General features: G+C 38.7%; 1 protein-coding gene across 1 annotated transcript in view; it reads right to left on the bottom strand.

Moving 5' to 3' along the window:
* LOC134651239 (protein winged eye) overlaps positions 1-16,074 on the bottom strand; it is a 151,480-nt gene extending 135,406 nt beyond the window's left edge. The window contains exon 1 of the mRNA XM_063506303.1: positions 15,925-16,074. The gene's annotated coding sequence lies outside the window, so the exon portion shown is untranslated. The remainder of the gene's footprint in view (positions 1-15,924) is intronic.
* Between the last annotated feature and the right edge of the window lie 574 nt (positions 16,075-16,648).

Raw genomic sequence — 16,648 nt, 5'->3', positions numbered from 1 at the left:
ACGAGAAAACGGTCTTAGAAGACCTTCCCTCGATTTCAAATTAATGAAGATTTGCTTTTACAGATTTTGGAAAAAACATACAGGGTGCGAGGAAAAGGTAATTTTTGACAAACTTTTTTTTTGATGCCAATCGATCCCATTCCTATTGAGGATCAAAAGCTTGTATGGAACAAAAAAAAATTCCGGCTAGAAAAGCCACAAATCGAGGAAAACATTTCCCATACAATTTGTATGAAAATAAAAACTTATATTTTTCACATGCTATTTTTGTATGCCAATCGATTCCATTCCTATCCAGTATCAATAGTTTTTTTGGGGTCAATGGAAAAAGTTTTTATTAATTTGTGGCTTTTTAGTACATTATCGTAAGTTGACCCCAAAGAAACTATTGATACTAGATAAGAATGGAATCAATTGTCATAGAAAAATAGCATGTGAAAAATAAAAGTTTTGATTTTCATACAAATTGTATGGGAAAAGTTTTCCTCGATTTGTGGCTTTTCTAGCCGGAATTTTTTTTAGCTCCATACAAGCTTTTGATCCTCAATAGGAATGGGATCGATTGGCATCAAAAAAAAGATTGTCAAAAATGACCTTTTTCTCGCACCCTGTATGTTTTTTCCAAAATCTGTAAAAGCCAATCTTCATTAATTTGAAATCGAGGGAAGGTTTTCTAAGACCGTTTTCTCGTCGCAGCACGGGATCTGGTAGCTACCCTCACTGACCCAAAAAGAAAATCCACCCTGTATACAAACTAACAGGGCAAGTTAAATAAAATTTTGTAAAAACGATATTAATTTATCCGAAGTCCGAGAAGACCTCCTGACATAGTTCGTACGAGTAACTACATTATACTTCTGTATTATTTAAACATGAAATTACGCCATGGCAAGCATCATTATGTAAATTATCCCATCATAGGAGGTATGCAGTTTTACAGCTCCTATAATGGGATTGGGCAAAATACTACTATTTTTTATACATCTCTAGAGTCACAACATAATGTGTTGTATACCTTATCTCATGGTAAATGCAATTAACAAAACACATTCTAGTTTACACCAAGTAATAATTAATTACAATTTAATATATGAACTCACCTCTCTTAGCGAAGTTGTTAAGAATTCTTACTGGTTATTTTTTCCAGTGACACGACAACTTTTGGGTTGGCGCCAATTTCTTAAAAATTAACCGAAATTAATAAAAAGTCAAACTTAAACAGCTCTATGACTCTTATTTATGGTAAAATATTGCCAGTGTTTATAAACTACTTTTACATACTTATTTTAGAGGATTTGTGGTTTTATGTCCCATTACCGGTTCCACGTCCATTATAGGGTCCATTACGTTATAAGTTCCGAAATTATGTAAATTAGTTTCGTTTCGTTAACTAAATCATTATAATATGTTAAGTTTCTAGCCGCAAAAGATGTCATTCTGCGACAATTAATTCATAGAATTCATCATATTCAATTTATTTCTGCATATAAATTGGTTGCATGGCTCGGTCGGTGCCTTTTGTATGATGCAACTTGCGTCACTAACAGCAAACTGAATGGTCATTATAGGCCGTATCCCCCGTATTCATAGAACCTAACAAGCCTTTATCAATTTTGTCCCTTTCTAACAAACAAAAATGTCAAAATTACGCATAAGGACAAAAGATTATCAAGGGCTTGTTAGACTTAACAAGTGTTTATGAAACGCCAATTTCTTCGCATTAAGTTGACGATTTGTCAGCGAACTTTGTCAATGATGGCAACATTTGTTCCATCCCACTTTATGTTAGCAATATAAGTGTTTTATCTTTCCTTGATATGGCAAACGGGGCCATGCAACGCAAAACCATATTACGAAGTGAATATCTGGCACGGTATTTGCCGAGTCAGCTGGGAGCCGGGCAGTTTGCAGCCAAAATGAAACGCGCCAAGTAGACAAGTATTCTGCTTCGAAACCATCATCATAATCATTCTAGCCACCCGTCGCCCACTGCTGGACCTGAGATTCTAGGCTAGTCTCATGCAGAAGTGCAACGCGATCTTCCATATATCGTCCACCCGATGTGCTAGGACGCCAGGTGCTTCATCCTTCCGAAAGCGGACACCAATAAGTCAAAATTTTGGTCCACCTGCCATCACTGCCTGGCAACATGTCCCGCCAAATTCCATTTGTGCTCGGTAATGTCGTCACCCACGTTTCGCACCTTAGTGCTGCGTCGGATCTCGACATTCCTTACTCAGTCTTCAAGTTTAGATAATGCTTTTGCAAGCTTTGAAACCAAGGTACGATTTCGTGCTAGTTGCAGTCGAGACAGTTGCAGTAAATTAACAATCAATTGTGTCTATTTTTCATGAAAAATGAGTTAGCGCTACTCTAACCACCGCAGCTCCTCTCCTCTTGTTTTCCTCTGTTCCCATGCACGCTTTGCACATGGGGTTATCTATTTTACCCATAAGAGATGTCTTTAGTGGGTTGTGTCATTAATTATTAGTCCTATTCGTGATGTATTTGGATCGGCGACTGAAGCAAAAACGACGGGAAGTGATTTTCCACATTTGAATAGGTATATTCTCCCCGGCCGCAAACTGCACGACAATAGATATTTAAATAACTATGAACTATACGTTGTCTGAGGGCTTACTGTGGACAATGTGGACTAAACTGAGTGTTATGGCCTTTGTCTTTGCTTTGCCTAACTTGAACTTTACCTGAACTGGAAATGTCGTAATTATGATATAAAACCTAGTAGTCTGTGCGGAAAGAAGAAGAGTCGTGGAATGTATGGGGCCCAATACATTCCACGCCTCTTCTCTTTCCGAACAGACTCTAGTTTCGAATTAGTTTGAACATTTTATGTATGAGATGGTTGAACGCTATAAAGAGCTTTGCTGGCGGCAGTTTGCGCCGCGCAGTCCACGTGGCTTATGATCACACAAAATGGAGATAAAATACATGTGGCCGCGATCCTCAACAATGTAAAGGAGAAAAAATAAAAAGTTACAGATTTTAGAAGGCGATTTAAATCCACCGTCCTACTGTAGTCGGAATTCAAATGTAACCTTTATCGGTCACAAGTTCACAACAGAACAACCAGGCAAAGGTCAAATAAGTCAACGATGAATAAAGTCAAGTATCAGTGAATGTGTTTTTATTTTATGCTTGAGAACATGTTGTTTTTTATGCACTTGCGATAGACATAAATGTAGTAAACGGCGGCTCCAATAATGTGGATTTCGTAAATTTAGAAAATAGTTTAGGTATATACATATAGTTGTAGTAATAAGTATATTATGTACAAAAATTAACGTTATTGCTAAGTTATACTAACAAATATGGATGCAAATCTGAAATAAATATTTTCAATTTTAATTTCAATGTACGAAATTCTTTGTGTTGAGCGTCCTTACTTTAGTACAGTCACATACTCTTCGAATGCCGCAAAAAATGTGACACGCTCTTATGGCTCTACAAATAAGATCGTGTCAGATATTTATGCGGCCTTCGGTGTGTAACATATTATATCAGGTGACTGTACGTAACTAAGTAGTGTTTCTTAGTTGTGCTGCTATAATTAGTGTCATAAAAGTCACCACCAGTTCGCTTCGCGGTAAGTGCGGTATCTGCAAGTGTAATTAAGAATAATCCATCTCGGCGCTGCAGGCCTCCAGCCTCCAGCCAAGTGAAATGCACAAAATCCATTCGAGTTTATCTCGTTAACCACCGTACAAGTGAAATACAACCTTCGTTTATTTACGTTAAAGTTGAGTTTGCATTGGTGTGGGGGAGCTCTGGAGATGACGTGTACGGTGGGTTGTTAGTACAAGCAATTTTAAACTTATTCTGTTAGAATTAAAGTTTAAAATCGCTTGGTGAAGCTTTAAGTAAGGGTCGCATACGCACCGCCATTGCAATTTATAGCTTATAAGTCAGATTTTAAGGTTTGTTTTTGGTTGTTTGTTGTTTTATATCAATTTTTATGGTGGTCGGGCAATCAGCTGTTTGGGCACGCGCACAGCCCGGGGCCCGTTTTATAAACGTCATGACGCTAGAAATTTCTATTTCATTTCGAAATTGGATATCGTCCGTTTACTGCTACTTAGCTGTTTTAACGGCGCAAAAAGTAATAAGTCGTTCTGCTTGATTGATTTGCTTTGCCGAGTTTTTATTTATTTATTTTTAAGTTCGATATTACCTTAAGTACATTTCAATCAATACACCTTATAAAACAAAGTCCCCCGCCGCGTCTGTCTGTATGTATGTATGTATGTTCGCAATAAACTCAAAAACTACAGATTTTCATGCGGATTTCACCTATCAATAGAGTGATTCTGGAGGAAGGTTTAGGGGCGGGCGGGACGCTAAGTTGAGAACTAAAGGAGCACTTTTTGAAATTGTAGCAATTGTAGATTCGTATTGTTAAGGGAAAAACTGGAAATTGCTTAATTAGGGCACCTAATATCGGCTTTAATTATTGGTACTTTACGTTGAACGAAAAGTATCCAAACATCAATATTATGATTTAATCAACCGGATTTTTATATCTTTGAGAAAATACTTCGATTTAGGGAATATTGAAAAAAAATCATTAGATAGACACTCGACAGTTCACGTTTCAATATTCTTAATCGGAACTTAATTTAGTAACGAGCTCAGAATTTCTATTACTATGTGAACCCGCCAGGTGGGTTCTTGCGTTCATGACGGAAAAAAATGTTGATAATGTAATGATCAATAATGATGAAGAGACTAAGCAAAAAGGCTGGTTTTAATTAAAATTAAGTACCTAATTAAAAATAGTAGAGACTAAAGGCTTGGCCAGACACAGAGCGCGACGCAGCACCGCGTCCGCGCCGCGCGACCGCGGCACATGCTAACAGGTTACCGACGTCAAACAGACTGCGTCCCGCCGGTATCACGCCCCGCTTCTGTCGCGCCCCGCGCCGCGCGGCCCCTTGCGTCCGCGCAGCGCTGCGCCGCGCGGACGCGGCGGGCCGCCGCGTCGCGCTGGGTCACATCAGTCGGATCGGACGTAAGGCTTAGCACGCACTGCGGTTTTTAAAAAGCGGTTCCGCTACCGCAAAAAATGTAACGTACGGCATTCTTAAATCGCAAGTGCGTGCGCTTATAAAGAATGCCGTACGTTACATTTTTTGCGGTAGCGGAACCGCTGTTTAAAAACCGCAGTGCGTGCTAAGCCTTAGGCAGCGAGCGGTGGCGCGCGGCCGCGCCGCGTTCGCGCGCGCGATGAGGGCGTGTTGAGAGCGCGGTCCGCGCGCGCCCTGTTTGAACAGTCATCGCGTCGGCTCCACGCGACGCGGACGCGGCGCTGCGTCGCGCTCTGTGTCTGGCCAAGCCTTAATTCCTTCAACCGTTTATGGTTAAAACTTACGTCCTTTGTGTAATATGTTTTGAAAGCTTTCTGACATAACCGCAAAAAAAAACTACAAATAAGAATAACATTGACTTTTTAAAACGTTTAATAAATAACCGTTTCAAAGACCAAGGCAGCCACATCAGAAATAGCATATTGTATAAGCCAAACAAAAACAAGAAATATGTCGTCCGGTTCCAATTTCAAAGAAAACAAATCCATCCATTACGATAATCCTAATTAATTGACGGCCGCAAAGCGCGACGTTCCTGTATGTAAATACATTTATTTCTATACGACATGAGATTATGGTCATTATGGCAACTAAATTTGGTTATAATATGATAGAATGACCAATAATATTCATAATAATTGTCAAAACGGTTTATAAATAAAATATACTTAAATGTGTTAAAAAGACCAAGAAATTCACGTTATCAATCGTATTTGTTTGGCTTACAATAAATTTAAAAGTGTAAAAATTACTGTCTTGGGTGACCGATAGGTACTCCAGCGCTCTGCCATCTGAGCCATTAAAGACCTCATCCATGGCCAGCAAATCTTTCCACCATATGGGTCAAGTGGACCCGAGCGACAATAATTTTTTCACCTCAGCAGCTCGAACAAGGGTACTTTGCTACTTAAAAACAGTGAGCAAAATCGCATTTTGCTCACTGAGTGAGACAAAATGACATTCAAGTGACCTTAATATTCAAATGTCATTTCAACATGCGGGGTCTAATACAAGTTCGAAATACTTGGATTTTATTATCTCTGTCCCTTTCACGTCGTTAGCAAAAAGAAAGAGACAAAAAAATTTCAAACGACATTCAACGGTATATTGACGGTTTATAATAGACCCCCGAAAACCGTCAGAACGCATCGTTCCAAAACATATACAAGTATGAATTCTTAATATGTAATTAATGAAAATAAAGTTTCAGATTTGATAAAAACTGATAAAAACACTATATTTTACGTAATTTATTGTACGATTAAAATAATGAACTCAAAAAATACACAGTATATCACGTAAAATAAATAATTATACTTTTAAGAAACTCTACAATAGTTTACAAATAGTAAGTATCCGTAATTCGGACCGTATCTTACAATGTTTTTTTTTACAAAAAAAAAGTTGCCGATTCAAATGTCAATCAATTGATGGTCGTTGTTTTCATATATTACCTATTTTACTGAAATTTACTACGTTTGTTTGTTCGTTTTTGTGTTTGATTGCGGTAATTATACTTAATTGTTAGTATATCTTAAGAAACATGACTAAATAGGTAAGTGATGAAGAAGGATTACATTTTTCTGGTTGTCTAAATGTTTTTACTGCTGAGGTGAAAAGTTTTATGAACTACACGAGATCAAAGTTATTTACATCTCGTGCGCTTTTGAGTCCCTTACTACGCTCAAGATTCTAAATTAGATTCACTCGCTACGCTCGTGAATCTACTATAGAATCTTTCGCTGGCACGGGACTCAAACTTTGATCTCTTATTGTACAAATAACTATTCCACTCTTTAATTTATTCTAAGCATTAAGCTTATTTAGCATCGTTCGCAGACGTTTCTGCTCGTATTTATTTGATTCAATAGTGTGAGTATTTGCGATATTTTAAATAGGTATTCCGAAGCAGAGCAACTTGCACTTTGCAACAATGTATTTTATGGAATAATGCATTGAAATATAGTAGTAAAATTATCAGTTGGAAATAACTCAACATTCAGCCTTGGTGTAAGAACGAATCACTCTTCTCAGCGATAACAGTAGGTAGTGAATCACTACTAGTGATAGGTACATTAGCTACAGACTTTGATAAGCCATTTAGGGTTTCTTGCATTGCACATTTTAAAAGGGTAAGTATTGAAAAACCAAATTAATTCGAACACCAGCGGGCTCAGCACGGAAGCATTTTTATCGACTATCACTATGCCCGTCACTTTCGCACTTACATACTTGTTAGAACATGACAGGCATGGTGATAAACGATAAAAATGCTACCGTGCTACTAGGGCAGAAGGCTAAACAATTTAAGTCCGTGACGGTAAAACTAATACGTTATTTTGTTAAAAATTTCGTTTTTGATAGGTACAATACTTACTACAGTACTTAACGACATATGGCGTTATTCATAAACGGCTGCTAACTTAATCAGTTGATGGTCGTCGTTTGTCCCTATCTGTCGGTATGCCATAGAGAGGGACAATTAAACGATGATCATCAGCTGATTAACTTAGCAGACGTTTATGAATAACCCGTTACTTTTCTTTCAACAGGCAACTACTCCTAATTTTAACAAACCCAACCACAGTTAAGTTGCGTTGTTGTACAGAGTTTCTATGGCCATCTCCTGTGTTCATCATCATTACCAGATCAGATGGTACTGTAATATTGCATTATTACCCAACTTAAGTTCCAGCGCAATCGAATATTGAGACCTGGGTCTATAATTTAGCTTGCACGATGACCTGAGTATAGATACATACATTGCACGTTAAATAAAGCTTGTAAAATGGCGTCCAAAAGATCAGCAATTCTTCACAAGATCCCATATTACCAAAGTTATAGAGTCGGTGCGGAAAGAGAAGAGTCGTGGAACTTCGGGGCATAATACATTCCACGACTCTTCTCTTTCCGAACAGACTTACTATCAGCAACATAACTGATCAGGATCACATATGCACCTTATGTCTTTCCAATAAGGTTCAAGAAGAGTAACAGTATATCCGTTGGTGCACAAAACCTCTACTCCTCGAAGCTTTCAAATCGATGCTCACCAACGACACAATTAACCGATCTATTGTAAGCCTTACACTATTGAGATTAGGTTTATATTGGCGCGTGACTGGAACTCGGTCCCAACTGAATAAATGATTTGAATTTGGAATTTGCTTCCGTTCTTTGCTCACGACAAGGTAAGGTATTGGTTTATTAATGGGATAAGTAGGGGTAAAAATCAAAGATATGTTGAGAACTGATAGTCTAACATGGAAGTTAAAGTCCATCTAAGCTACCTCTGCACCAACTTGGACAACGACCGCGACAACGTGTGACAGTGTCGCTATAATCGTTATACTTTCATGGAAATTTCTCGTTTATGCCACATTGTGCCGCTTGCCAAGTCGGTGCAAATGCAAAGTTAGCTTGGAGTCTTATAAGGACTCTATTCACTGTATCGATTGAGCTACACATAAGCCGTTATAAGCCACATAAGATGTCCACTGCCGCATTAAGGCTTCGTCACACAGGCGCGTTTTCCGGGCGCGGCGTGAGCATTTTATATGTAAAAGCAGCGCGCCCCGCTCACGCCGCGCCCAGAAAACGCGCCTGTGTGACGAAGCCTTTACAGTTGCGACATTACTGTTGTGGCGTTGATACCGCCGCTGTATCTGTCAATGTCCATCATAAAATAAATAGTAGCAGTCCTGATAATTCCGCTACTCGATGCTAGATGTCGACTATGAAAATAATAGTCTTTTTGGTATCAAAACTGATGTATGGATTGAGCAATCTATGTATTTTTTTCTCTATGGCCTAAGTAAATCTTTTTTAATTTTTATTATAGTGGCAACTTTGCTGTGCGCGGACGCATCCCTAATCCGGAGGAAGTGATCCATCAGACCTTATCTACCGGAAACGCTACATGGTGTATTTTTACATGCGTCTGCGCATAGCCACGGTCCGTGCTAAACGTATTGCACTCGAGGGCAGTTAAAACGGGATACGTTGTCTAAAGTTTTCCTGTAATGTGACCAGTTGCTAGTGTTCTTGAGTGTTAAATGAAAATAAATAATTTTTAACTCTTGAGTGTAGATTGCTTTAATTTTATACTAATCGTACAATTTGTACATGTTAATTGGCAATCAAAAAGTACCTATATATTTAACACATTCAGTGCCGAAAACCCGACTATCGGGTATTTTATGATTTCGTTCCCAGGCCGGACGACCCGATAGTTGAGATCAGGGATGTTGCGAACATCCGCATCCGCATCCGCAACCGCGGAACTTCCGCATTATTTTCAACATCCGCATCCGCATCCGCATCCGCATAAAATCGATGCGGAGCTTATGCGGATGCGGATGTCGAACAAGTCGGTATAGGAACGTCTTAGCGGCGGCGTAAGTGCTAGGTAATTTCGTCATTACCTATAAGGAAATCGTCTAGCTAGATCCAGAAAAGTCGGCGAAGTTGCTGTTTATCTATCTATCTAATACCTTTAAACGAGCAATTCTTGTTTATTTATATATACATTTCGGGGATCTCGGAAACGGCTCTAACGATTTCGATGAAATTTGCTATATGGGGGTTTTCGGGGGCGAAAAATCGATCTAGCTAGGTCTTATCTCAGGGAAAACGCGCATTTTCGAGTTTTTATATGTTTTCCGAGCGAAGCTCGGTCACCCAGATATTTAAATATAACGCACCTGAGCGTTTTCCAAAAAAAGTGGACATTTCATTCATGTCTTCAAAATATTGACTTCTTGGGCTCATTTTACTCAGAATCATTTGTACATTCACGCCTCATACATAAAAAAATGTGTCCAAAAATTTCCTTTCCTGATCGTCACATTCTTGTATGAAATTGTTTTTATTTGTATGAACGTGACGTACTGGAAAAAATTTTTTTCATACAACATTTTGGGACACTTTTTTTCATGTATGAGGCGTGAATGTACAAATGATTCTGAGTAAAATGAGCCCAAGAAGTCAATATTTTGAAGACATGAATGACATGTACACTTTTATTGGAAAACGCTCACCTATATTCTTGCTCAAATACTAAACGTTTCGGTTTTTTTAATTAAAAAATACTAAAAATGTAATATTTGACGTTTTCTAAGTACCTAATCTTGACATCCGCATCCGCATCCGCATCCGCGGATGTGAGCCTTTAAATATCCGCATCCGCATCCGCATCCGCGGATGTCAAAAAATCTGCATCCGCAACATCCCTGGTTGAGATCGTGGTACTATACAGCTTTATATGACGAAATTTTTGTGGCCTGGCGCGGATGTCTTGTTTGGCTGGGTGGCAATGAATTTGATAAGATCAATGTGGCGATTATCGTCTATCAGGTAAGACCGTCTACGTCGTCGTCGCTTCTAACTCTTGCGCTTTACCCACTTACAGACGGTCGGTAGAGCAGAAGGAGCGAAGCTCTTCCTTTCAGACTGTGTCCGACGCACGTATTAAAAAATACAAGAGTCCTTGCCCTACGTCGGTCTTCCCAACCAAAATTGTATTGGTATGCCGGTCTTCGCCACATTGGCCTTTTGGCGTGGCAAGCTTCAAAGCTTGGAAACTAATAAATAAAAAGTGGAAATATTCACTCCTTAAGGTTCCGTCACAGAGGCGCGTTTTCCGGGCGGGGCGTGAGCGGAGCGTGAGCGTTTTATATGTAAAAGCAGCGCGCCCCGCTCATGCCCCGCCCGGAATACGTGCTTGTATGACGAAGCCTTTACGGTAGATGTCGCTGTCGCTAGCTAGGGCCTCCCTAAGGTGGAATCATTCGCTGTATTGGGTAAGGTCTTGGTAGTTCAGATGGAAGAGCGCCGGGCTAGCGATCCGGTGGTCGTGGGTTCAAGTCTTTCCACTTTTAATTGGGTCTAAGCGTTTCTGATTGATACAAAATTTATTTAAGCTTCATATAAAACTCAACAAGGGGCCGTTTTTAAGTAGCCTCAAAAATCGGAAACAGCTGACTATAACGACTAATCTTTAAAACTAAGAAATCGATAGGCTCCGAATCGAATGGGTCCGTGTTTAAATTAAAAGTAAAATTTATTTCAAAATTAAGTTTTTTACAAACAAACAAACCGGTTTAAATTTGATCGATGCGAATCAGCGTCTCAAGAATAAATCGGTTGAACGAGTTTATAATAAAGCCAACCATCGTTAAATTAGAACCTCCAAACGCTCTGTCGGCTTTTTATCCCCCTTCGACTTTGCGGGGTTTTTCCTCCTTTTTCTGAGTTTTAATCTTTTTCTTATCTTACTTCCTAATTTCCTTGGTCACTCGATGCCAAAGATATATTTATAATTTTGCATCTTACTCCATTTGTAATAAAATAAGGCGTAATATGTACACATCACATCCTTGATATCTGTACCCAGTTATAAAGCGCAAACTCTGTTAAATAGGAATTATGTACTTACAATTTAACTTAAACGGATTCAGTACTTATACTTACTTTCCTAGTACTTACCTAAATATATCAGGGTTCGAAAGGATAATTATCAATGAGAGTTATCGTGATTTTTATGCCTGATAATTTTCGTGAACCTTACATCTTTTTTATGGATATAAGAGGCAAACAAGCAGACGAGTCGCCTAATGGTAAGCAATTCCGTCGCCCATGGACACCTACAACACTGGAGGGGTTGCAAATGCGTTGCCGGTCTTTACGATGGGAGTGCGCTCTTAACTTGAAGGTCGTATCGAGTTATCGACCCGCAAATACGTAGGGCGACAGTATTGGACATGGACCTACACAAAACTACGAAATGTAACAGTAACCTACTGTAAAGTTACTCAGAATTGCACACCACGACATGCATTGACATGCTTAAAGAAGTGACTAGAGATGAGCCAGATCGAAAGGCGCTATTATCGGGAAAAAATATCAAAATTTCGGGATTTTGGGCCTTAAGTCGGGAAAAAAACCATTCAAATTAAATTAATTGTATTAAAAACGATATTTTACATTATTGGCACTACGTCAGCTGCTCTGCCCAATCTCGCCACGGCGCGCGCGCTGACGGGCTCGACGCAGGTCGCTCGCTCGCTCGACGACAGTTCGGAACTTGAAATTATTGTTTTATAACTTGATGCTGTTTTTCGGGACAATTTTCACTTTGTCGGGAATCGGGAACACATGCTAAAAATCGGGAGAATCCCGCCGAATCCCGACCATCTGGCAACCCTAGATGAGCCATAAATGGCCTAATATTCGGTTGAGATCTTACCAAACCGAATATTAGGCAAAATTATTTGGTTCACCTATGTCATTAAAAAAAAATATGGAGAGTTTGAAATGTTCTGGAGCTTACATTTTACAGTGTTGTCACAAGACAAACTTAATAAAACCTCTGGTACTCTGATCTACTATGGTTGTCTTTCTCGAATTATTAGACAGCAGATGTAGACAGAATTATGTATACATCATCATCTTCCTCGCGTTGACCCGGCATTTTGCCACGGCTCATGGGAGCCTGGGGTCCGCTTGGCAATAACTAATCCCAGTAATTGGCGTGGGCACTAATTTTTACGAAAGCGACTGCCATCTGACCTTCCAACCCAGAGGGTAAACTAGGCCCGTATTGGGATTAGTCCGGTTTCCTCACGACGATGTTTTCCTTCACCGAAAAGCGACTGGTAAATATCAAATGATATTTCGTACATAAGTTCCGAAAAACTCATATGTAGGTACGAGCCGGGGTTCGAACCCGCGACCTCCGGATTGCAAGTCGCACGCTCTTACCGCTAGGCCACCAGCGCTTTTTTTAAAGAAGACTTCTGTATGGGGAAAGAATCAGTGTTTTTTCAATGGCAATGGCAACCATCTTAAACATGCATGGGAGACTTAGTGACTTTGAAATATAGGTATGTTCCAAAATCACCAATAATGGTAAATATATTTGAATGTTCGTAGAAATGTAAATACCTATTGCAGAATGTCCTAACTAACCTTTCTAGGGGCTGGGAAGTGGGAAGCCGGTATTTGCTCCATACAAAAATACCGGTATTATTACGTTCTTTTTCGTTCTTTGGTTTATTATTTCATTTTTAATGGGACAATCTAATACATAATACAAAGTTGTTACCTAAATACATGATTCAGTCCTACGTAAAGAGCATAAAATAATTCAAAATATCAGGCTACTTAGGAGTTTTTTTTAAATACCGGTTCCGAGACCCGTTTCTCAAAAGTTTGTAACTTGTAATACAAGCGGATGTCACTTTTTGACAGCTTTTGTTAGAAAGGGACTTCCACTTGTATTACAAGTTACAAGCTTTTAAGAAACGAGTCCCTTCTAGGTATTAATGTCTCGAACAAATTGATGTCAACAGCTCTAATAATATCAACACAATAATAATGATTGAATTAGCCACAACTTGAGCTGTTTCCTGGGTCATAAAATTTGCACCGTATAAGCACAATTTACCGCTGCTTCATTTTGTTTTCTTTATTGGAGAAAAAACAGATACAGGCTAATAACATTTACAGGCAAGATTACAAAATGGTGCAAATAGCCTACATACTATTTCTATTCATGAACCAACTTCTTATTGTGACTTACAGTTCTAAAAGTTCATCTAATATTAACTCTACTTATACTTCTACTTATATTAGACAGGGTAACAAACGAAAGGGTTCTAGAAATTGCACAGCTGCCTACCTTAACCGCGTTTCTCAAACAGAGACGTCTGCGTTGGCTAGGGCATGTGCACAGGATGGAACCCTCTCGACTACCCCGCCGTGTTCTTCTTGGTGCAGTAGCGAATGCAAAACGTAGCGTTGGGAGGCCGTTGCTTCGCTTTAAAGATTGCGCAAAGAGGGACATGATTGCCTTCCATATCGACCACCGAGACTGGGAGAGGCTTGCAGAACAGCGGACGGATTGGCGCAAACGTGTTGTGGAGGGTCGCAAGTTTTGTGATGAGACCTGGTTCGCCGCACTCGCTGACAAGAGGCAAAAACGACGACAAGGCGTCTCAGTGCCGTTTTCCGGAAATCTCTTTTGTCAGTCCTGTGGTAGACCATGTCGGTCTCGCATCAGTCTATTCAGCCACCAAAAAAGGTGTTTCTTCGGCGTTACACCATAAATCGTCTGGAATAGACGCAAAGGCCAATGATGATAAGTGGAAATGTTGTAGAATAAATGTGTGTTAGTGTTGAATTGTTGATATCCCGAACATATTGATTTTAATGAAAAGCTCTAATAATGTCAGATAAACACATGACACTCAGATAATTATGTTTATTGAATTACAGTAGAATCTTACTAATCCAGCACGAATGCTGACACAAGAGAGCCAATTTACTGGAACATTCGGATTTCTGGAAGTTAGAGCAAATCTGCATATTATTTTGATGTGTATTTATTATGTCGTAGAAATACAATTTCCTAAAATACTAAATTCAAAGAAAATTCAACTGTTATCTGGAACTTAGCCATTTATAAAGAGATTGAAGTGCGACAATGTAGGCGCACATAGTAAATTAGAACATACAGGGTGCTTCCTGTAACAGGAGCAATAAATTAAACTAAAGGTTGTACTCCTCAAGCTGACCAATATTTGTTCAGCAACTTTTAAAAATTATGAATCCTTTAGACTTCCTCTTTTTCATACAAAATAAATATTGCCTTCAATGTACGCTGACATTGGTGTGTTTGACTTTGCTTGTCACGCTTTAAACATAACAAAATTTGCAATACATTGCGTCTTAGAATGAACTTTAAAGTGTAATAAAAATCGAAACATGAGTTATTTTCAAAAGTTGCTGAACAAATGTTGGTCAGTTTGAGGAGCACAGCCTACAGTTTAATTTATTGCCCCTGTTACAGGAAGCACCCTGTATAATGATCATTTATAACCCAATTTTAGTGCCGGATTACTGGGTACACAGGACAGGACCATCGAAGTGCCAGATTATCGAGATTTGACTGTAAAGCCTCACAGTCTGTTTACTAGACTTACAACTACTGCACTGCTGTAGTGAACAGTTTACTATTAATAAGTCATGCAATAAAGAACTGTACATTACTAAAGTGAGGTTTAGACTCAAGAACTTGCATGCGATTCTCATTACATTGCGGTATCTGAGCAAACTTTTGAATGTTTACCTTAGTAGTCGGCAATGTAATGTCAATTGCATTGCAAGTTCTTGCTATTCTACGCCTCCCTTAATATATTTGGATATGAGTAGGTACTGTAGGTAATTTGAAATGAGTGTTTAATTACAAAATGATTAAACAGTTGACTGTTTAATGTATATTTGCATTTCGGATAATTTCTAAATAAGAACATATTATTTCGTGTTTTATGTGTTGTATATTGTCGTCTATATAACTATTTTGTACAGCATTTCTTTAACTAAGCAACTAAAGAGGTACTCGACATAATGTTTACAGAGTTATGAGACCAGTAACTTAAGTAAGTAATTAACGTAAAACACAATTACTCAAGGCTCAAGGGTAAAGTAGAAAATTTAGACCCTAACTTCTGTTGTGCCCTGCAATTTAAACCCGGGTAACTTGCGTTCCTTCTTCCTTCAAAACGTAACTTTAAACTTTGAATATTCTTCGTTAATACGAATACAAAACCATATTGTTATCGCTAGACTTTGCCTGTATTATTATTAACTGTATTAATCTGCACATTTAGGAGTTTTACAAACTGCATCGCAGCATTTCCGCGGTGCACAGTTAGGCCTAGAACCGGCAAAAGCGCGCGGCGCCGTGCCGCCGAGCGGAACTTGCAACGTCAATTTCACTAATCAAACTATCAAATAATAACAAAACATTACACCATACCTTGTTGTTAGGGCACAATCCACATCCACGTTTGAAATCCAAATCGGTGAACACTGTTTTACACTGAATTTTGATCAAAAACCATTCAAAAACACTAGCACACGTTGTTAGCACTTGTTGACACTTTATTTATTTTTAATTTGTTTTTTTTTTCAATGTTATCACATCAACTGTAAACAACACTGGCACGATTATCAAAATGTATTTTGTTTTTTTATTCTACTAAATCCATCATGCACATGCACATCATGATCCTTCGTATTTCAGTTTTCAATTTTACTGTACGGAACTAATCTTCATTGAAATTTAATAAATGAACTAAAACACTCATAATATTCAACTTAGAGGTGTTTTTGTTTTTGAGAAAACTGCAACTGCCACAGACAATTCGCTTCCGCATCCCCAAAACAGCTGTTCGGGGCTAGTGACGCCAAAAATCGATAACAACTGGATAATGGATATGGAACAACCGCGTTAGAGATGGACACAACTATTCACAACACAGATTTGCCGGTTTTTTAATTCAAATGCCTAAAATACACTATGTCAATGTAACTTGAGATTAACTTTTGGAGTTGTAATGAAATAAAGTAATTTAATTGGGTAGAGATTCTAAATTACCTTTAAAGTTTTAGAAAGGGTTTTTGATAATTAACCGTTTTTTTAATTTAGTCTGTTTGTTGAGCTGATTCTTTTGTGAGCACATTACAATGTTGATGTGTGG

This window comes from Cydia amplana, chromosome 9, assembly GCF_948474715.1.
Source record: "Cydia amplana chromosome 9, ilCydAmpl1.1, whole genome shotgun sequence".
In the NCBI taxonomy this organism is placed as follows: Eukaryota; Metazoa; Arthropoda; class Insecta; order Lepidoptera; family Tortricidae; genus Cydia; species Cydia amplana.
This window is presented reverse-complemented; position numbering and strand designations above follow the sequence as displayed.